At 46.3% G+C, this 23,210-nt stretch overlaps 1 non-coding gene across 1 annotated transcript; it reads right to left on the bottom strand.

Annotated features, from left to right (window-relative positions):
- Positions 1-22,614: 22,614 nt before the first annotated feature.
- TRNAT-AGU (transfer RNA threonine (anticodon AGU)) lies at positions 22,615-22,688 on the bottom strand. The gene has a single exon. It is a non-coding gene; the product is annotated as a tRNA-Thr (tRNA).
- Positions 22,689-23,210: the final 522 nt, after the last annotated feature.

The following is a 23,210-nucleotide window of genomic DNA, read 5'->3' as shown; positions in this document are numbered from 1 at the left end:
CTCCGCATTTCAGAGTTTAGAATTTACTCTCAGCACCCTAGTATGGCACTTTCCATGTGAATTGGGCAAAGCAAGCGGGGGAAGCTACATGGCTTATGAAAACCAACGCTCCGGGTGAGGCCTGAACTCATAACATCAGCACTATTCCCCCATCTACTAAAGCCAGTTGCACCACCACAGGTGCATCTTAGGCAAACTTGGGAAGTAGGCAGTTACCTGTGTCTTTGGTTAACACTTCTGTGTGGTAACTGAAAGGCTCCTGGTTCAAATCCAACTGACAATGGAGGCTTTTAGTGATGAGAATCCAGAACATTTTAACAGGAAGAAAATCTCCTCTATTCTCGTCTAGCCCCATTTGACTCCTTCTGCCCATCTTCTTCCTCCCCTCTCAGTGTCTTTCCTTCCCCATTGGGGACATGCAGAGATGAGCTCTGGTCAATGTGTGTCCCATACAGGGGGAGGGGTCGCACTAAAACAGTCAACCTGGGGAACTGTTTGCCAGAGGATGTTGTGAAGGCCAAGACTGTAACAGGGTTCAAAAAAGAACAAGATAAGTGTATGGAGGATAGGACCATCAATGGCTATTAGCCAGGATGGGCAGGGATGATGTCCCTAGCCTCTGTTAGCCAGAAGCTGGGAATGGGAAACAGGGGATGGATCACTTGGTGATTATCTGTTCTGTTCAATCCCTCTGGGCACCTGGTATTGGTCACTGTCGGAAGACAGGACACTGGGCTAGATGGACTTTTGGTCTAACCCAGTATGGCCATTCTTATGTTCCTATGTAACATTGATAATGATGGGTATAGGGGGAGGGGGTCTGCATGGTTAAGGGGAGAAAGAATGGAGAACTAACAGTGGGGCCCAGAGAGATTCCCCCACAGATTGCAGATATCTCCTTCTGCCCACCATCACCTAGCTGTGGGAAGAACAACTTGGAATTACTCGGGGAAGGCACCTTTAAAAATGCAAGTGTAACATGCTAATTACATTTTAATAAGATCAAAACCTCCTGAAACCCAGAGTCACAATCACTGGAATAACTTTGTCCTGATATTTTACTGGATGCAGCCACAAAGTGAGAAAAATTACACTTCCGGTTCACAGTCAATCCACACACAAGAATCAAAGGGCTTTTTATTCCTTAGGTTCTGACACCATACGCTGCTTCCATTTCTTTTCAATCCTTTCCCAAGATTTCTCATTGTGCAAAGCAACATTACGCCCTTGGGAGAGACCGGACCAGAGGCTGCATTCATTTAACCTACCAAAAAAACAACAACAAGCAGAAACATAGATTAGGACCAATGTACTCTCCAGGTTCCTCCAGTCCAACATTCTGCTGATGCACCTCAGTCCACAGCCATGCAGGGTTTGAAGCTTGCTTTACTTAAATTCCATGACACTGAGGGATTTCAGCTCCCCTTTGTCCAGAGGAAGCCTTCACCCCACTCCCAACCAGATTCTTGTCCATGGGATCACTGTAGGGGGCTGGGTCCCTTTTTGTTTATTCTCTCTATCTAGGACAAGCCAGGTTGCCTCTATATAAATCCATGGTACGCCCAGTGGTCACCCCATCTGATAAAAGGTATATTGTAATTGGAAAAGGTTCAGAAAAAGGCAACAAAAATGATTAGGGGTATGGAACAGCTTCCATACAAGAAGTGATTATAAGGAAGTGTTATTTACTCCGCTAGACACAAGAACAAGGGGTCACCAAATGAAATGAAAAGGCAGCAGGTTTAAAACAAACAAAAGGAAATATTTCTTCACATAACACACAGTCAACCTGTGGAACCTGGGAGTGGCCACTGTAAGAAGACAGGATACTAGGCTAGCTGGATCTTTGATCTGACCTAGAGTGGCTGTTTTTATGAACTGGGGTGCATGAGCACCCATGGCTCTCTGTGGAGCTGCCCTTCTTCCCCTTCTATGCTCTCATGTTTCATTGACTCCAGCCTTTTTTCTATTCATCATCATAGAATATCAGGGTTGGAAGGGACCTCATAAGGTCATCTAGTCCAACCCCCTGCTCAAAGCAGGACCAAGCTCCAGATCCCTAAGTGGCCCCCTCAAGGATTGAATTTACAACTCTGGGTTTAGCAGGCCAATGCGCAAACCACTGAGCTCTCCTTCCCATCATTGTAAACAAGCTGCCCTCACCACCTGTCCCCGCAAAGAGGCTGTGTCCCCTGTCAGGTGTAAATCACTGACCTCTCTCAGCACTGACTGCCCCTCTGTGTCCTTGCCCCTCAGTCTGTGCTGATGGGACCCTTCCCTCCAGTCCTGGGGGATTCTCCCTTCTCCTTCCTCATCAAGCAGCCCAGTGGATGGGAATCTTAAAAGCACTAAGGTGAATTAGGAGCAGAAACCCCCACAGAGCTTCCATGCGATTGGCACTTTGCCTTCCCTGCTCGGGATTGAAACTTGTGCAGGGAGACTGGTGGGCCATATCCCAACTGGGCATGAGCAAAGCAGCAGGGGAAAAGGGAAACATGGAGATGCAAGCCAGGGCCTCATACATGCAAAGGAGGCGCTCTACCACTGAGCTATATCCCCAGACAAGCTTTATTTGCTGGCTATTACATTCAGATGATCCTGCCTGTTTCCAGCACATCCTGTGGCTTATAAGCTTCATGGGAAGCCCTTTCCCCTCTCTCAGGGCTGATCATGTCTCGTGGAGGTTGCTGGTACATAGGGGTCACTTTTCAGCAGAGCCAGATTCTATGTGTGGGGGAGAGAGAGTGTGCGCCCTGGACTCAGGGTGCAGAGATACACTCAGCCCTCTCCCCTGCATTGGGTGGGTGGGGGGTGCTGCCACCTCCTGCTGGAAAGTCATGATGGTGGTGGGGCTCTGTGAACAGCTCAATCTCTGACCCTGGTGGCAGAAGTGATGAGGAGGGGGCTCCAGCTGTTTCTAGGATCTACTATTTCCACCTGCCTGAAAAGTCCAACTTTCCCCAGCACATTCACTGAGGTGCAATTGGATCACTGTTTCTATGGCTGACAGCAAAGACTCGCTCCCGGTTTCCCTTCTATCTGCAGCAGGATTAGCCTGTGTCAGTGGTTAATGAGGTGGATCTAGTTGTAGATTGTTATTCATTCCCCACCTTCTCCCAATATCTAATGTGAATCTCCCTGGCTGCAGATTAAGCCCATTACTTCTTGTCCTACCATCAGTGGACATGGAGAACAATTGATCATCATCCTATTTATAATGACCAAACTTTTCTCTCTGCAATCATCCGTTAAATGGTTATTATCCCCTCTCTTGCCTGGGGTAGAATGGAAGAGGAGAAAATCCTCTTTTAACTCTCATTGGAGGATGCAACTGTCAGTTTGTTCTCTCTTCATGTTTTACTGAAGCTCAGAGAAAGAAACATGACTTGCCTAAGATTCTAGAGAGGACAGAGAGTTTATTTCACTTTGGGCTGTGACTATTAGCAGAAGAGTGACACCTAAGGGCTGTTAATACTGCCCCACATGGAGCTTGAAATCATGACCATGGAATTAAAAGCAGCATGTTTTACCAACTGAGCTAGCTAGAGCTGAAGTCAGTCAACTGCCCAGTCTCGGTATAGAAGGATCCCTAAGAGTATTTGTTTGCAAGCTGAGGTTCCTGGTTTGTTATGTCTCCAGCTAGCAAACTGGAGCTGTTACAAGGCTGGTTAGATGCTGCTTTCTAGACCAGAGAGCTGGGGTTGATTTAGAATGCTGTTGCCATCAGCTGGTCAGAGAAACCAGGACAGGAGGGTGGAATTTAGGATTCTTCCACCAGGGGGAGGTGCTGTTGGACTCATCTAGTGGGGGAGAGTCTGAAAAAGCTTCTCAGCTCCCAGAAACAGAGCAGACAAGCCGGTTCCCTGCATGCCCCACACACACATTTTCAGAGGGAATTGGGTCCTCCTGGGGAAAAACTCAAAAGAAGCCCAAGCCCAGGAGTGTCAGAGAAGAGAATCACTGTTTGCTTTAAGAGATGGGTGAGGGAAACCTGCAGGTACTTAGATCCCTCCAACCTCTGATATAACTATTTGTGGGGAAGGTCTGGGGAAGCCGAGGAGGACAAGGAGAGGGAAAAAGGGCTTGCAGCTGTTGTGCAATCACCATGCTCCCAGCAGAAGTGTCCGGGGGCTTAGCACTGTGGTTGCTTGTTCAGGACACAGAACTCACAAGTCTGCAAAGCTCAGAGCCCCATTACATGGAGTAAGAATGTGATCAGCTCACACGGAGGGGGAGAAACACCCCTCCCTTGGTTTCTATGCCAGAGCTCCTATCAGCTCAGTGTCCTTCCTGGAAGAGCCTCTAGGTCGGCTGCTGAGAGGGTTGCGATGGGGTAACTGAAGGCAGAGGAGGATTGTTCATGGGTTTTCTTTGTGTTGCTCTGTGATCCTGCTGGAGGACGCATCATTTGAGTTTGTTTCAGTACCTTGGATTGGGCTCTGGTTGTGACCCTGAGCACAGGGGTTCCTGCACTCTCTACTCTTAGCCCCTCGGGGAGCGGACAAAGGAGCAGCTTCAGAAATTGGACAGAAAGTAGCCTAAGAAAGTTTAGCATAAGTGAGAAGAAAAACAACATCATCACCTCCCTGGTGGTCTAGTGGTTAGGAGTTGGCATTCTCACGGCCTGGGTTTGATTCCCTGTCAGAGAAAAGTGACTTTAGATCAAAAAAGCTTCAATTATTCTTCACTTGCAATGTAAACAAATCCATGGGTTTTTCCTGATTCCCCCATCTTCTACATGATGTTGGGAAGGGCTTGGGAGACCATATAAAAACCAAAGCTTCCCACTGACTAGTAACAGAATGTGGGCATGTTTCCACTGTGCACCTCAAAGTCCAGGCTGCATGCCCTTTTACATAAATAGACATGCCATTTATTTTTTCCCCCTTCCTAGCTAACCTAACCAACCTTATAATAACAATAATAGACATTCAGGTTCACCCAAGATGAATATTTTTCCCCAATTTTCTTCCTGAAACAAAACCAAAAAATAATTTTGGGTCAACTGAAATATTTTAGCAAATAAAATATTCATCCAAAAAACTTTCATCTCACTCTATATACAAGTCTTTGGAAGTAACCATCTCGGAGAAAATGAACATTAGCCTCTTCCATTCCTGAGGTCTAGCTGCTGAAGTGTTCTAAGCATGGATGATGGGCCTGTCACCTGTTGGCCACTGGTTACTACCTTGCTCAGGTAGCTTCTGATGAAAGGCAATGTGGTTTAGTGGCAGACCTACTTTTATCCCTCTGCCCAACTAGGGGTGTTTGTTTCACATTGCATGTAAAAATACAATAAATGCATTTTGTTGGTACCTAAACCTGGGATCAAGATGAAACATTGTGATTGTAAGTCAATGAGAAAATCTCTGCTGAGTTCTACAGAAGGAAGGTTTTCTAATCAGGTTCTAGCACATGATAAAAGTTCTGAAGGTTCTTAGAGCTTCCAGACATATAGGCCAGAATTTTCAGAAGGTTTCACACCCACCACTAGAGCCAGATTTTCAGACAAACTCAGCTCCCATTTAGGCACCAACATTTTGGCCTAAATGTAAAGGTTTTCAGAAAGGCTGAACACCCTGAGGGCTGAGCTATTTTGAAAACAAAAGGATGTAGAAGTTGAGGGTGCTGGTTGCGTGGCTATCTGGCCCATCATGCAGGAGTTTGAGGTTCAACATTACTTTCTCAGAATGCTAGCAACCATCTTTTATTCACTTAAAAAGTGTGCAGGGAGACTACATATAAAAATCAGCTGTGCTTTAGAAGGTCTCTAGAAGTTGAAAGAGATGTGCCATCTCCGCCTTTCTGAAGAGTTCATAAGAAGTTAAAGAAAACTAAGATTGATAAATGGTTTAGCTAACAGTGTCAGGCTAGCTGAGAGGCCTAACGTGTTAAACTCAAGGCTGTGTCTTTCTGATGGAGCCCATTTGTATTCTGGGCTCCATCTGGAAATGGGTGTTCAAATCCCACTCCTGACACAATCATTGCCTTCTACCTGAAGCAATAGTTTCATTTCAACCTCTCCTGTAACATTATAACACCAACTGCTTAGCATTTCTATGATAGAAGTTAGAGAGAATTCAAACATCTTCAAAAGTAATGCATTCAGGGCATCTAGTTGGGTGAATTCCAAGTTCCTTATCCAGAAGAGACTTGGCATGGCTTGAGGGGAGGCAGGCTTGGCTATTCAATATACAGGTGGAGGGGGAAAGGTGCAATACATTGACAGTGTAGAATGTGAGGCTCATAAGCGGTGTTTCTGAGTCATAAGTGGGTGCCCTACCTACTCGGGTTGTGTGCTCTGAGAGTTATCTCCTTGCTTTCCATTTAAGGTCAGGGAGGGATATTATAACTAAATGTTCTGGCAAAACTTTCCCCCCCCAGCCTGGTCAGTGAACCATATTGTGAGAAACTTTCCATGTATTTGACTGCATTTCAGTTTCTTGTATTGTTGGATGGGGCCCGAGGCGCTGGAAGGGAAATGTCCATGGAAAACTCGGCCATTCCTGTTCTCCGAAAAAAGGCAGGTATTAGTTAGACACTATTGCTTCTAGTATTCTTGTGGAATCCAAGTCTAACTGAAGAATTCCTGTCTATCATAGAGAGAATAATTCCATTTTAAATGCAAATGAAATGAGATTTGCAGATAGAGTCAGCGCCTTTTTCAAATATTTGCTGAGAAAAAAGCCGTTTTTTGCCTTGTTGATAAGGAAAAGAAGCCCTCTTTTCCTTTCAATTTCAAATGCGGAATGAATGGAGATTTTTGTTGAAAAACTTCTATTTCCCAGCAGGAATTGAACCCAGGCTACGGCCATTAAAACTCCAGAACCCACTGCTTAAAGCGCCAGGTAGGGTGGTTTCTTTCTCATGGCTAGTTTCAGTTCTCTCAGGCTCCTACTTTGCCAATGTCAGATGCTGGTCCATTCCCCATTTCCCTGAAGGGACGAGAACAGAGAATGAAGGATCTCCTATGCTCAGTGTCACAAACTGAGCCCAAAAAATGGACAGCATGGTATCACAAACTCAAATTATGCTTCCGGTTCCTCCATCAGCATCACAAGAGCAAAATAAAGAAATCACCAGAGGAGCAATTCTTCTCTGCTTTCATTTACCCCAGTGCAATCCTCTCCACTTCTTCTGTTTATAATCTGGAGGATCCGTGAGGGGAAAAAATCATTGAGCTGACAGTATTTCTGGGATAGAAACCCAGAGAAGGGGGTTGATGTCACCTGATGGGATGCTGATTCATTATAACAGGTCCCTTGGCTTTAGCTGCCCCCAGTGCAGATCTCATTTTGTCAGCTCTGCGCTCTCAGGAAGCTGACAAAGTGCTGAACCCAGCTTCTCTTGGGCCACCGGGAGCATGGGGATTGCACACCAGCTGCAAGCCCTTCTGTCCTCTCCTTGTCCTCCTTGGCTACCCCGGACCCTTTCTCACAAATGGTTTCATCAGATGCTGGAGGGACCTAAGGACCTGCAGGTTTCCCTCACCCACCTCTTAAGGCAAACAGTGAGTCCCTTCTCTGACACTCCTGGGGCCACATTTCCTTTGAAGAGCTTCTCCCCAGGGGGTCTGATATCCTGCAAAAATGTGTGTGTGGCTTGGGGGGAACCGACTTGTCTACCCCCTCTCTGGGAGCTGAGAAGCTTTCTGACTGTCCTCCACTATTTGATTCAAACAGCGTCTTTCCCTGGGAGAACACTAAATTCTACCCTCCCGTGATCATTTCTCTGACCAGCTGGTAAATCATCCCCAGCTCTCTGGTCTAGAAACCAGCATCTAACCAGCTTTGTAATAGCTCCTGTTTGCTAGCTGGAGAGTGAAGGAACGAAGACAGAAGGCAAATGTCAGAAAAGGAATCTCAACTTGCAAAGAAACTTCCTTAGGGCTCCTGCTACCCTGTGACTGTGCCTTTGAAAAAATGTTGCAGGCAGCCTGGCTATCTCAGTTGGTAAGGCATGAGACTCTTAATCTGTGGGTTCAAACCCCATGTTAGGCACTTGATCTTGCTTCCTTCAGTGTACTTTTTTGTTTATATGGTTTAAATGCACTCTCTTGCCTCTCAATGATCTTACGCAGGAAATGCCTCTTCCTGTCAGCTTAAACAGAACAGGAAGAGAGAACAAACTGACATTTCTATCTATTCAAGGGACATCATCATAGGACCTAACCACATTAGCCACACCATCAGGGGCTCGTTCACCTGCACATCTATCAATGTGATATATGTCATCATGTGCCAGCAATGCCCCTCTGCCATGTACATTGGACGAACTGGACAGTGTCTATGCAAAAGAATAAATAGACAAAATCAGACATCAAGAATTGTAACATTCAAAAACCAGTACGAGAGCACTTCAATCGCCCTGGACACTCAATAACAGACTTAAAAGTGGCCGTTTAAAAAAAAAACAAATAAAAAACAGAGTTCAACAAGAAACTGCAGAACTGGAATTAATTTGCAAACTTTACACCATCAAATTAGGCCTGAATAAAGACTGGGAGTGGCCAGGTCACTACAAAAAATAATTTTCCCTCTGTTGATACTCACACCTTCTTGTCAACTGTTGGAAATGGGCCACATCCACCCTAATTGAATTGGCCTCATTATCACTGACCCCCACTCCACTCGGTAAGGCAACTCCCATATTTATATATGCTGTGTATTTATACCTGCCTACTGTATTTTCCTCTCCATGCATCATGTGAAGTGGATTATAACCACAAAAGCTTATGCCCAAATACATTTGTTAGTCTCCAAGGTGCCTGTGACGTTATTGACATAAACTGGGACCATATAGATCACTGTTGCAACCAAGGTCCTGTAGTGGCACCCAAATCTTGTATAAAGGGGGTCAAATGGGGTGTCTAAGACAAGGTTATGGTTTACTGGTTATGATTAGGCTGTCTATATGTGTGTATCAGTTTTGTAGTTGAAGTTATGAATATTGGCTCTATACTGTCTGTATGGCAAACTTATGCTATGCTTCTGGGTGACATCCCAGACAAGCTGGGATTAGCTCTGCCTAGCCTGCTTGATGGCCCATTAAGGACCATCAGCTATACAATGGACGCATTGAGAGAAAGCAAATATGCCTTCAGACTCAGCAAAGTATGCAGGGACTGGCCCATGTGACTCCAGGCTCCATTTTGCTGTAATTTTCCACAGTAAGAACAAAGAGGTGTTCTTACACCTGGAAAAGACTATATAAGGCTGATGCCTCATCTCCATTTTGTCTTCAATCCTGCTTCTTACCTCTGGAAGGACTTTGCTACAAGCTGAAGCTTTGAACAAAGGACTGAATGACCCATCCCAGCGGGGGGTGTATTCCAGAGACTTAATTTGAACCTGCAGTTTATTCTATCACGGATACAAGCCTGAACCAAGAACTTTGCCATTACTGTATGTAACTGATTCCATTTAACCAATTCTAACTCTCATCTCTATCTTTTTTTTTTTATCAATAAACCTTTAGATTTTAGATTCTAAAGGATTGGCAACAGTGTGATTTGTGGGTAAGATCTGATTTGTGTATTGACCTGGGTCTGGGACTTGGTCCTTTGGGATCAGGAGAACCTTTTTTTCTTTTATTGGGGTATTGGTTTTCATAACCATTTGTCCCCATAACGAGTGGCACTGGTGGTGATACTGGGAAACTGGAGTGTCTAAGGAAATTGCTTGTGAGACTTGTGGTTAGCCAGTGGGGTGAGACCGAAGTCCTCTTAGTCTGGCTGGTTTGGTTTGCCTTAGAGGTGGAAAAACCCCAGCCTTGGGCTGTAACTGCCCTGTTTAAGCAATTTGTCCTGAATTGGCACTCTCAGTTGGGTCCTGCCAGAACTGCATTGTCACAGTGCCACAAGGACCCCTCATTGTTTTCAAAAATGTCAAGGGCACAGTAAGGAAATTAGTATCTCAGAGCTTGTGGTAACATCATTTGAAGAAGAACAAGAGGTTGATGTTAAAAAGGGCTAAGGAAATAATGTTATTTGAAAAGGGAAACGTGATGTTGTGTGTTTAAATACCAATAATAAAAAAATGTCTAAGCCAGACTTTCTTGATTCCTCATACCCAGACCCTGCCTAGACAGGAAAGGAGGGGAAATGTCATCATCAATCAATAGATTTCTCTGACATGCAAAGGGGACATGAGGCTGTTTGTAGGTAGCTCAAAATAAACAAAAGTGAGGGGGAAACTGCTGGCTGGGATCTAAATACACAGGACAAAGGGTTGGGATTCTGCTACACTCAGATTTGTTATGTAGCTGGCAGTCTCCCAAATGATGGTCTATTCCTTCCCTCAAAATGCAGGTAACCCTCCCCTTTTGAACTTAAAGTTCCATGAAAGGAAAAAAATAATGAGGAAGAAAGCATAGAAGTTATGGATGTATTTGAGAAAGAACTTGGAGTGATAAAAGACAAAAGGAGAGAAAGCAGCAGTTTTTCTGCTTTGTTTTGAACTAGAGACCTTATGCCTGTTAGGCAAATGTGATAACCACTACACTACAGAAACCAGCTACTGTTGCTTTTGGGGCCCTTTTCTAAGGCTTTCTCAGTAGCCTCTATACCAGCTGATTTCCCTTTGAAGAACAGGGAAACAAAGGGCACCAAGAACTTATGTTTTTTGGATGAGTCAAGAAAAGGGAGTAGCATTGTCCCCCTTGGGTAGCCCCTGTTCAATTCCAGGTCAGAAAGCAAAACTCTTCTGCAAAAATAGCAAAAAAATGTTGTGTTTCACTTTACTTCATAAGTACAGTTGTGTGGCAATTAAATGACCCTAAAGTTTCATAAAAGCAAAGAACACTAAACAAAAAAGGGTGGGAAATATGGATGTATTTGAGAAAATGGCTTGGAATGAAGGAAGACAAAAATTGATCGGTAGAGAGAAAAGGCAGTGTTTCACCCTGGTTTGGAACTTCTCTCACAACTACTGTAATAGAAATGCTAAGAAAATGGTGTTCCATTGTTCCAAAGGAGATTGAAGTGAGGCCATTTTCTCCAGATAGAAGAAAATGGTCATGTCAGGAGTGGGATTTGAAACCACGTCTCTATGCAGAGACCAGAACACCCAACAGATAGGAAAAAAGAGTTTTAAAACTAGAATATTAGACCAGTCCACCATCCTGATGCTACAAAAAATATAACTTATCAACCCTAGTTTTCATTAATATTTGATGAACTCTTTAGGGAGATCGAGATGGCACATCTCTTTCAACTTCTAGGGACCTTCTACAGCACAGCTGATTTTTAGACACACTCACCTGGACCTAAAGTTACACGTTTCCTGGAGCTCCATGAGTTCTGAGGTGGTGTAATCTCCCTGCTCACGTTTTAAGTGAACAAAAGATGGTTGCTAGCATTCTGAGAAAGTAATGGTGAACCTCAAAATCCTGCCCTGTGGGCCAGATAGTTAAGCAACCAGCACCCACAACCTCTACCATGATAGCATCCTGTCTGGCAACAACTCATTAGCTGGGGTGTGAAATCCTCATTTCTTTGTTGTTCTAGCACTGTAGTCCCCACTTCCCTATTGTTTGTCAGGATAATCTCTGTCTGGTTCTGTGATTGTTTCTGTCTGCTGTATAATTAATTAGTTGGGTGTAAACCAATTAAGGTGGTGGGATATAATTGGTTAGATAATCATGTTACAATATATTAGGATTGGTTAGTTAAATTTTAGTAAAATGATTGGTTAAGGTATAGCTAAGCAGAACTCAAGTTTTACTATATTGTCTGCAGTCAATCAGGAAGTGTGTGGGGAATTGGAATTATGTTTTGCTAAGGGGGGGAATGGGAACAGGGACACAGGCAAGGCTTTGTGGTGTCAGAGCTGGGAAGGGGGATACTGAGGAAGGAAATTGAAATCATTGCTTGCTGGAAGTTTACCCCAATAAACTTCTAATTGTTTGCACCTTTGAACTTCGGGTATTGCTGCTCTCTGTTCATGTGAGAAGGACCAGGGAATGGGAGGGTCATGAGATAAACCCTCTAACAAGTACGTCTTTCAGGGTGTGAAAAATCCACACAACCCGAACCAGTATAGTTAAGCTGACCTAAACCCTGGTTAGATAGTGCTAAAATGAAAAGAAAGATGGTTTTGTCAATGTAGCTATTAGAGGGATGGAAAACTCCTCCACTTATTGTAGCAACTGTCTACTCCAAACTGCTATAGCAGTGTCACAACAGCATTTTAAGTGTAGCCAGCCCAAGAGTGAGACCAGATGTGGCTACAGTTTGGCACTGGGGATGCTCAAGCACTATGATGACAGCAATGACAATACACCAATGCCTCCGTAGTTGGAAGAATTTGAACCTGCGTGGGGAGACCCCGGTGCACTGTACTCCAAAGGATAAGGTTGCATATGATACCTGGACATACACAAATCTTTAACCGTCCTTGGACCCCACCTCCATATGGGTCCCTCCCTTCCCCCATCCCCCACAGTGCTGATGTGTTGTTTTTTTCTCTCCTCCGGTGGTTGCTTTTTAATAAAAGAATAGTTTTGGTTTGAAAGCAATCTTTATTCCATTAATGAAAAGCAAACAGAGCCTTGCAAAGAAACACACAATTCTCTTAAACCTTTATGATGCATCATCTGCACCAATCACAATCACCTCTTAGCATTACAAGTCCCATGCATAGCAACAAATATTAGTGGCTTTCAGCTTCAAATTGCTGCCTCGAGGCATCCCTGATCCTTATGGCCCCACGCTTCACCCCTCTAATAGCCCTGGTCTCTGGCTGTTGAAATTCAGCTTCCAGGTGCTGAGCCTCAGTTGTCCAGCCCTGAGTGAAGCTTTCACCTTTCACCCTTCCCTTCACAAATATTATGGGGCGTACAGCACACGGCTATAAGCATAGGAATATTGTCATCGGCCAGGTCCAGCCTTCCACATAGGCAGCGTCAGCGGGCCTTTAAACTGCCAAAAGCACACTCAACAGTCATTCTGCACTTGTTCAGCCTGTTGTTGAAGCGGTCCTTGCTGCTGTCAAGATGCCCCATGTATGGCTTCATAAGCCACGGCATTAAGGGGTAAGCAGGGTCTTCCAGGATCACAATGGGCATTTTGACTTCCTCTACGGTGATCTTCTGGTCCGGGAAGAAAGTCCCTGCTTTCAGCTTCCTGAATAGGCCAGTGTTCTGAAAGATGTGTGTGTCATGCCCCTTTCTGGATCATTCTGTGTTAATATCTGTGAAACGCCCACGGTCATCAAGTGCCTGGAGAACCATAGAAAAATACCCCTTATGATTAATGTCCTTGGTGGCTAGGTAGCCAGGTGCCAGGATTGGAATATACATGCCATCTATCACCCTCCACAGTTAGGGAAGCCCATTTGTGCAAAGCCATCCACAATTTCACACACATTACCCAGAGTCTCAGTCTTTCAGAGCAGGGTGCAATTAATGGCCTTGCACATTTGTCAACATGTGTCCAATGGTTGACTTTCCCACTCTGAACTGGTTAGAGACCGATGGATAGCGGTCTGGAGTAGCCAGCTTCCACAGTGCAATTGCCACGTGCTTCTCCAATGAGAGGGCAGCTCTCATTCTCGTGTCCTTGTGCTGCAGGGTTGGGGCGAGCTCATCACACAGTCCCATGAATGTGGCTTTCCTCATCTGAAAGCTCTGCAGCCACTGCTCATCATTCCAGATGTGCATCACGATGTGATTCCACCACTCAGTGCTTGTTTCCCGAGCCCAAAAGCGGTGTTCCACTGTGGTCAGCACCTCCGTGAATGCCACAAGCAATCTCGTGTCGTAGCTACTATGCATGGCAAAATCAATGTCGAACTCCTCTTGTCTTTGTAGTTGAGGGAATAACTCCACTGCCGCTCGTGACGTCTTAGTAAGTGTGGGACCCATTCCTACAGACTAAATAGGCAGAGTGCGCAGTACACAAATCATTGAACGATGGCGCCAAATGCAGACGGAAGCACAGGGATTGCTGAGATGCGAAGCAATGCATAACAGGGCATTCATGGAGGTGCTGACCACAGTGGAATGCCACTTTTGGGCTTAGGGAACACCTCCCTCCACCTTCCCACAACTCCCACCTCCCTCCACCTTCCCACAACTTTTAGTGGCAGAAGAGGAAGTGATGCTCAATGGGATAGCTGCCCAGAGTGCACCGCTCTGAGTACCACTGTAAGTGCCACAAGTGTGAACATGCTATTGCGCAGGCAGCTGACAGTGTGAACACACAATAGCGGTTTCCCTTCAGCGCTCTCTGAGCGGCACTGTAACTCCCAGTGCTATAACTCTGCCAGTGTAGACATAGCCTTAGAGAGACTGACTGCCAGGATCCCAGAACTGATCCCCTCTGGGGAATGAAGCACAATGTCTACAGGCTATGCAGCCTTCACAAGTCTCCCTGTACCTGAAAAGGCTGCTAGCCCAAAGTGCTGGAGCATCTATGCCATTACCTGGTTCCTAAACTGCAGCTACAGTTCCTACTCCAGGTGAACCCAAAGACCGAGAGGTGCAGAGACCCAACCCCTTATAATCTTAGAAACATTTTGATCCTTTTTCTATTTTGTGTCCGCTTCTTTTTATGAACTTGGAGATCTCCCAGCCTTTCTATTAGATTGCATGTAACAGTGTGGCTCAGTGGGTGTGAGTGTGTGAACACCTCTGAAATCTACAAAGGGAAGATGCTAGGAAGAATAGTTCCCCAAATCAGAATAGCCTTAAAACTCTGCACTATGAAATGACTGAATGCATGCTGCTCATCTATGGAAGCATTGCAAGGCATTGAACTGTCAGATATGTATTGTTCAGTGAGAGCTGTTTGAACTTCTTTTACTAATGTCTCTCTAAGGTCTGTATGTGTTTTGGGGCGAGAGGACAGAAGAAGTATTAGCTACACAATAGTGAAATCTAAGGAGAAAACTGTAATTGGCTTTGAGCTTGTAGGCTAAATGTAAGCAAAAATTTGGTTTTGGTATTGAAATATTCAGCTGGGTAAATCTGGGTTGCATTGCCTGGGTAAAAATCTCTGATTGGGGTTTCGGCATCACTAAATATGCCCCTGCATTCTTGGGTTGCTCTTTTAGGATTTTTAAGGGTTGATTTTCTGCTGTATTAATCTGATGGTTTGACTAAATTGACGACTTGATTCCAATGCAATATCCATGTTAACTCATTGATTTACTGATTTGCCCTGAACTTTATCACTGCATTGTTTAACCCTTAGCTGAGTGGTGTTTATAGTCATTTAGCCCTAGTGATGTGTACTCTTGGCTTTATTTGTTCATGTTAATAAAACATGTAACTGGGATATTGAGTCATTTCTTTTAATAAGCAACAGGGGCTGGAACTTGTATTTGTATATTTCCCTTTAATTCAATCTCCATTTTCTTCATTTCATTACTGTTCTAAGTTAAGGAATCTGCAGCAACAAAAACTGACACAAACCTGTTGCTGCCCCATTCTGTGCCCATGCAGTGGGAGTAGAGAACAAACTCCTCCTGGAGTGGGGATTGTCACACTGGACTGTAAATACAGACACATGTTCCCAAGGTTTGCTGTCTTTCTCAAATCACACTGTGAGGGTGACACCTACAGCTCTGTGTAATCATGCCTGGCAGGAAGGAGACCCCTATGTGCATTGCCTTGGGAGGCAGGGGGATCTGGGGGACTCTGGACACTGGGGGCTATTTACCCAGAGCTCAGGAGCAATCTACTCAGAGGTGATGCAGTAAAAAAGGGCTGGGCACTGCTATCCCCACTTATTTCTCCTTATCCCCTTTCAGTCTCCCCACTTTCCCTTTCTTTCCCCTCCCCCCACCCTCTGGCAGGGAGACGTGGTCACTGCCCTGTTCCCAGGGGCGCTCACTCTCCCATAGCTGGATTGGCCCCTGCGAGTGCTAATAGGAGCGAGATCCTGGGTATGGGTCAGTCCCTGCAGTGGCTCTGGGACACACAGAGGCAGGAGGAGGAGCAGAGATGGGGCTAGTTCCCAGCTCAGAAAGTCCCTGGCCCGGTGAGTGTGGCAGCTGCAGCCTGGGTTGGTCTTGAAGGAGCCAGGAAGGGGCCGGTGCAGTGGGGAGCGGGGGGCTGGTAGGAAGGAAGGCAGGAAAAGAGCCGTGGGGCAGATCCCAGAGGCAGGGCTCTATAAGGTACAAGACACTGCTGGTGCTGCTGCCTCCAGTGGGAGCCCGAGCTGAGCTCTGGGCTGCTGCTGCGGCCCCAGCGGGCCTGGTCCAGGGACAGACTTTCAGTCAAGCACTTTCTGTGCCCATCCGAGGTGGGGACTTTCTCCAGCTGGACCCAGTCACAAGCTCATGTCCTTTCTTTCTTCTTGGCTTTGCCCCCCCACCTTCAGAGTCAAGTGAGCATTACTGAGGCCTGGTCTACACTACGAGTTTAGGTCGAATTTAGCAGTGTTACCTCGATTTAAGCCTGGACCCATCCACACGATGAAGCCCTTTTTTTTTACTTAAAGGGCTCTTTAAATCGATGTCTTTACTCCACCGCCGATGAGGGGATTACGCTGAAATTGGCCTTGCTGGGTCGAATTTGGGGTAGTGTGGACGCAATTCAATGGTATTGGCCTCCGGGAGCTATCCCAGAGTGCTCCATTGTGACCACTCTGGACAGTGCTCTCAACTCAGATGCACTGGCCAGGTAGACAGGAAAAGGCCCTCAAACTTTTGAATCACATTTCCTGTTTGGCCAGTGTGGCAAGGTGCAGGTAAGTGCAGATCTCATCAGCAGAGGTGACCATGACGGAGTCCCAGGATTGCAAAAGAGCTCCAGCATGGTCCGAACAGGAGGTACGGGATCTCATCGCTGTATGGGGAGACGAATCCGTGCTAGCTGAACTCCGTTCCAGTAAATGAAATGCCAAAATATTAGAAAAAATCTCAAAGGGCATGAAGGACAGAGGCCATAACAGGGACACACAGCAATGCCGTGTGAAAATTAAGGAGCTAAGGCAAGCCTACCAAAAAACCAGAGAGGAAAACAGCTGCTCTAGATCAGAGCCCTGAACATGCCGCTTCTATGATGAGCAGCATGCCATTCTAGGGGGTGCAACCACCACTACCCCAACCTTGTGCTTTGACTCCATCAATGGAGAATCACGCAACACGGAAGTGGGTTTGGGGGATGAGGAAGATGATGATGAAGAGATTGAAGATAGCTCACAGCAAGGAAGTGGAGAAACTGGTTTCCCCAACAGCCAAGATATGTTTCTCACCCTGGACCTGGATCCAGTAACCCCCGAACCCACCCAAGGCATGCTCCCGGACCCTGAGGGCACACAGGGGACCTCTGGTGAGTGTACCTTTCTAAATATTACACATGGTTTAAAAGCAAGTGTGTTTAATAATTAATTTGCCCTGGCATTCGCAGCCAGTACACCTACTGGAAAAGTCTGTTAATGTGTATGGGGATGGAGCGGAAATCTTCCAGGGACATCTCCATAAAGGTCTCCTTGATGTACTCCCAAAGCCTTTGCAAAAGGTTTCTGGGGAGGGTGGCCTTATTCCATCCGCCACGGTAGGACACTTTACCACGCCAGGCCAGTAGCACATAGTCGGGAATCATTGCATAACAAAGCATGGCAGCGCATGGTCCCGGTGTTTGCTGGCATTCAAACAACATCCGTTCTTTATCTCACTGTGTTATCCTCAGGAGAGTGATATCATTCATTGAAATAGGGTGCTTTTATTAAGGGGACATTCAGAGGTGCCCGTTCCTGCTCGGCTGTTTGGCTGTGGCTGAACAGAAATGTTCCCCGCTGTTAGCCATGCGGTGCGGGGAGGGGTGAAGCGTGAGTGATCTCTCACACCAAACCAGCAGGTCCTCAATATAAGACGCAAAATGCGACCTTGTAACGAAAGCACACATGTAATGTGAACAGCAAGGTTTAACGTGAAAGAGTGTACCCATTGTTCTCTAAAATGTGTCTTTTTAACTACCACCTCTCTCTTTTCCTCCACCAGCTACAAATGTTTCTCCTTCGCAGAGGCTAGTGAAGATTAGAAGGTGAAAAAAACGCACTTGGGATGAAATGTTCTCTGAGCTCCTGCTGTCCTCCCACACTGATAGAGCACAGCAGAATGCGTGGAGGCAGACAATGTCAGAGTGCAGGAAAGCACAATATGAATGCGAGGAGTGGTGGAGGGCTGAAGAGAGTAAGTGGCGGGTTGAAGATGATAGGTGTCATCAGCTTGCTGACAGAAGTCAAGAGTCGATGATCAGGCTGCTGGAAGATCAAACTCATATGCTCCAGCGTATGGTTGAGCTGCAGGAAAGGCAGCAGGAGCACAGACCGCTGCTACAGCTCCTGTGTAACCAACATCCCTCCTCCCCAAGTTCCATTGCCTCCTCACCCAGATGCCCAAGAACGTGGGGGAGGGGGGCCTCCGGCCACCCAGCCACTCCACCCCAGAGGATTGCCCAAGAAACAGAAGGCTGGCCTTCAATAAGTTTTAAAGTGCAGTGTGGCCTTGTCCTTCTCTCCTCCCCCACCCCACCCGGTGCTTCCCTCCCAGGCTACCTTGGCAGTTATCCCCCTATTTGTGTGATGAATTAATAAAGAATGCATGAATGTGAAGCAACAATGACTTTATTGCCTTTGCAAGCGGTGACCAAAGTGGGGAGGGGAGGGTGGCTAGCTTACAGGGAAGTAGAGTGAACCAAGGGGGGAGGGGGTTCATCAAGGAGAAACAAACAGAACTTTCACTGTAGCCTGGCCAGTCATGAAACTGGTTTTCAAAACTTCTCTGATGCGCACCACGCCCTCCTGTACTCTTCTAAATGCCCTGGTGTCTGGCTGTGCGTAATCCGCGGCCAGGCGATTTGCCTCAACCTCCCACCCCGCCATAAATGTCTCCCCCTTACTCTCACAGATATTGTGGAGTGCACAGCAAGCAGTAATAACAGTGGGAATATTGGTTTCGCTGAGGTCTATCCGAGTCAGTAAACTGCGCCAGAGTGCTTTTAAAAGTCCAAATGCACATTCTGCCACCATTCTGCACTTGCTCAGCCTATAGTTGAACAGCTCCTGACTACTATCCAGGCTGCCTGTGTATGGCTTCATAAGCCATGGCATTAAGGGGTAGGCTGAGTCCCCAAAGATAACTATAGGCATTTCAACATCCCCAATGGTTATTTTCTGGTCTGGGAAGAAAGTCCCTTCCTGCAGCTTTTGAAACAAACCAGAGTTCCTGAAGACGCGAGCGTCATGTACCTTTCCCGGCCATCCCACATTGATGTTGGTGAAACGTCCCTTGTGATCCACCAGTGTTTTCAGCAGCATTGAAAAGTACCCCTTGCGGTTTATGTACTCGCTGGCTTGGTGCTCCGGTGCCAAGATAGGGATATGGGTTCCATCTATCGCCCGACCACAATTAGGGAATCCCATTGCAGCAAAGCCATCCACTATGACCTGCACATTTCCCAGAGTCACTACCCTTGATATCAGCAGCTCTTTGATTGCATTGGATACTTGGATCACAGCAGCCCCCACAGTAGATTTGCCCACTCCAAATTGATGCCCAACTGACCGGTAGCTGTCTGGCATTGCAAGCTTCCACAGGGCTATCGCCACTCGCTTCTCAACTGTGAGGGCTGCTCTCATCTTGGTATTCTGGTGGTTCAGGGCAGGGAAAAGCAAGTCACAAAGTTCCATGAAAGTGCCCTTATGCATGCGAAAGTTTCACAGCCACTGGGAATCGTCCCAGACCTGCAACACTATGCGGTCCCACCAGTCTGTGCTTGTTTCCCGGGCCCAGAATTGGCATTCCACAGCATGAACCTGCCCCATTAACACCATGATGTGCACATTGCTGGGGCCCGTACTTTGTGAGAAGTCTATGTCCATGTCTATGTCCTCATCACTCTCGTCACTGCGCTGCCATCGCCTCCTTGCCTGGTTTTGCCTTGGCAGGTTCTGGTTCTGCATATACTCCAGAATAATGCGTGTGGTGTTTACAGTGCTCATAATTGCCGCGGTGATCTAAGCGGGCTCCATGATCCCAGTGCTATGGCATCTGCGCTGAAAAAAGGCATGAAACAATTGTCTGCTCTGACGGAGGGAGGGGCATCTGACGACATGGCTTACAGGGAATTAAAGTCCACAAAGGGGGTGGCTTCGCATCAAGAAGAAACACAAACAACTGTCACACAGAATGGCCCCCTCAAGGATTGAACTCAAAACCCTGGGTTTAGCAGGCCGTTGATTTCATGGAGGGAGGGAGGAAGCAAATGAATACAAAATAAATCCGGTCTATTTCTTGTTTTGATCCACTCCATCTATCTTTTACATCTTTAGGCTGGCAGCAGACGGTGCAGTTCGACTGCTAGCCATCATCATCTCCTGGGTGCTCAGCAGAAGATGCTGCATTACGACTGCTAGCCATCATAATCTCCTGGCTACTCGCCAGAAGACGGTGCAGTAGGACTGCTAGCCATCGTCATCTCCTGGGGGTGCTCGGCAGAAGATGGGAATGACCTGGCTGAGTCACTCCCATGTCTGCCCAGGCGCCCCTGACTAACCTCACCGAGGTCGGCGAAAAGAGCACCCAGGAATACGACGACGACGGCTACCAGTCATAACACACCGTCTGCTGCCAAAAGGCAATGAGCTGCTGCTGTGTAGCAATGCAGTCCTACGTCTGCCAGCACCCAGGAGACTTACGGTTATGGTCAGCTGTGCAGGCTCCATGGTGTCTGCAGAGGTAAAAAGGTGCGAAACGATTGTCTGCCGTTGCTTTCATGGAGGGGGGGCCTGACGGCATGTACCCAGAATCACCCGCAACACTGTTTTTGCCCCATCAGGCATTGGGATCTCAACCCAGAATTCCAATGGGCGGCGGAGACTGCGGGAACTGTGGGATAGCTACCCACAGCTACCCACGGTGCAACACTCCAGAAATTGACGCTAGCCTCGGTACTGTGGACGCAGTCTGCTGACTTAATGCACTTAGAACATTTTTTGTGAGGACACACACAATCAACTGTATAAAAACAATTTCTGAAAAACCGACTTCAATAAATTCGACCTAATTTTGTAGTGTAGACATACCCTGAGTCTCTCCAAGCAAGGTTGAGCAATTCCCCTCATGTGGCTTCATGCAGATGAGTCATTACATTGTAGCTCTTTTGCTGGACAATGGCTGTTGATGGGTTGTTTGACACCCTGTCTGGGCGTTGGTTACTTTAGTTGCTGTTGCCACTGGGGAGCTAATATTTGGCATAGTGACAACCATACTACACAATTCTCATAACTTCATATGCATTAATGGTATACATATATGGACAGAGAAATGACTTTCAGCAGATCATAACCTTTCCCCTGATACCTTACAAGTCATGCTCTATATGTAAGATCAATATTATATGAAAATGAGGAATATGGGAGTTACAACACGCTCCCCCAAAGGTATAGAATGTCACACTGAGATTCTATTTTCATTTGTTATGTAACCAACTTTGATCTCTGTGTCTAACACTTATAATCACTTAAAATCTATCTTTCTGTAGTTAATAAACTTATTTTAATGTTTTACACTTATTTGTGAAATTGTCCAAAGTGATTGGGAAAGCTGCTCAGATTAAAAAGGCTGGTGCATGTTCACTTTTTTTTAAATTAATTAATGAGCTTGCACTTTTCAAGAGGTTTTGAGCAGTGTAAGATGGTACATTTCTGAGGTGCAAGGCTGAGAGCTGGGGAGATATGCTGGTGGCTCTCTATGTATAATTGAGGAGTGGCTTATAGAGCATTCATGCAACTTAGTTGGGTGCATTGCTGCATGTTGTTGGCTGAGTGATCACAGCACTAGGAGGGGTTTTGCTGCTTGTCACTAATGCAGCATTGTAAGACACAGCCCACGTTGGAGAGATAAGAGGACAGAATGGTCCCACAGTTTGGGATTGTACTCCGCGGATCCCACCACACAGAGACCCTCCTGTGACCAGCCGTGGTAATATTGTACTCTGCCTTGTAGCTTCAACAGCTACAGATGCTAGATGAGTTACAGCGACCTTGACCTTGTTTCCATGTTTATCCAATGCCTCCTTTCAACACTTGTCAGCAAAAAGACCCGTTTCTTTTGCAAGCATTTGTATGGCTATCCAGAGTTGGGCTTCTCTGTTAACAAAAAAGATTGACCAAAAGGTGACAAGAGGAGGCACGTTCAGCAAGGCAGCACTGGATGCTGGATCCTGAATCTGCTCTTTATCCAGCAGGTCTCTTGGCAAGCTCTGCCACGGTGCCACTCTCTGGGACTTCTCCCGTAACTGCTCCATTTTTCATCAACAATAATAACATGAAAGGTGAAAGGACAGTAATTCTCCATTTCCTGCAAACCCTGCAGAGAACCCCCTAGAAGGGTCTCTGTGCATAGATATTCCCAGCAAATCACATGGGCGCACAACACAGGCTCTCCCGTCACAGCAAATTGCAGCCGGAGCAACCTCCTTGCCAATGCCAATGCCTGTAGCCTTTTCATCAACTCCAGACTGAGGATTTGATTCTCTCCAACACTCCTCTGGAAAGAAGCCTTTTCCTTCACAAGCATTTACTTGAATTGCCAAGGGAGGTCTCTTCTGTTTCCTAGGAAGACACAGGAAAATGTGAGTAGAGGAGACAAAAGCCATACAACAAGGCACCACTGGGAGTTGAACCCAGGATCTCCTGTTTACTAGACAGGTGCTTTAGCCAGCTAAGCCATAGTGCCTGCCTCAATGGCTGCTTTGCAACTGTTCCACTTGGTGGTCCAAGACAACACCTTCAAATTCCAAAGTACAGATGTTCCACATTTCCTTCAAGACTTGCAGACTTTTTGATGTCTGGCTCTGTGCACAGAAAGCCACAGCTGAGTTGACAGAGGGCTTCTAACATGCGCTTCTCCCACAAGCTGCTGTGATCATATACTGATTAGTACTCTGTGTTTCAGTGACAGCAACTTCAGCTCAACTCTGAGTCATGGTAACCTTTCCATCAGCTCCAGACTTACCATTTAACACTTTCCAAGACTTAGCTGCAAGGAAGGCTCTCTCTGTCTTGAACAAGCACTTACAAGGATTGTGCAGTGAGGTCTTTTCTTTTCTTTTCATGAGAAGAGATACAAAAAAAGGAGCCTGACAGACAAGCTAGGTTCAGCAAGGAAGAACTGGCAGGTCAAGCCAGGATCTCCTGGTTAGTAGGAAGGCTCTTCAGCCAGCACTTCCCAAAGATTACTATCTAGAGGCCACTTCCC

Source organism: Emys orbicularis, chromosome 15, assembly GCF_028017835.1.
Source record: "Emys orbicularis isolate rEmyOrb1 chromosome 15, rEmyOrb1.hap1, whole genome shotgun sequence".
NCBI classification, from domain to species: domain Eukaryota; kingdom Metazoa; phylum Chordata; order Testudines; family Emydidae; genus Emys; species Emys orbicularis.
The sequence above is the reverse complement of the archived record's forward strand: the minus strand, read 5'-3'. Positions and strand labels throughout refer to the sequence as shown.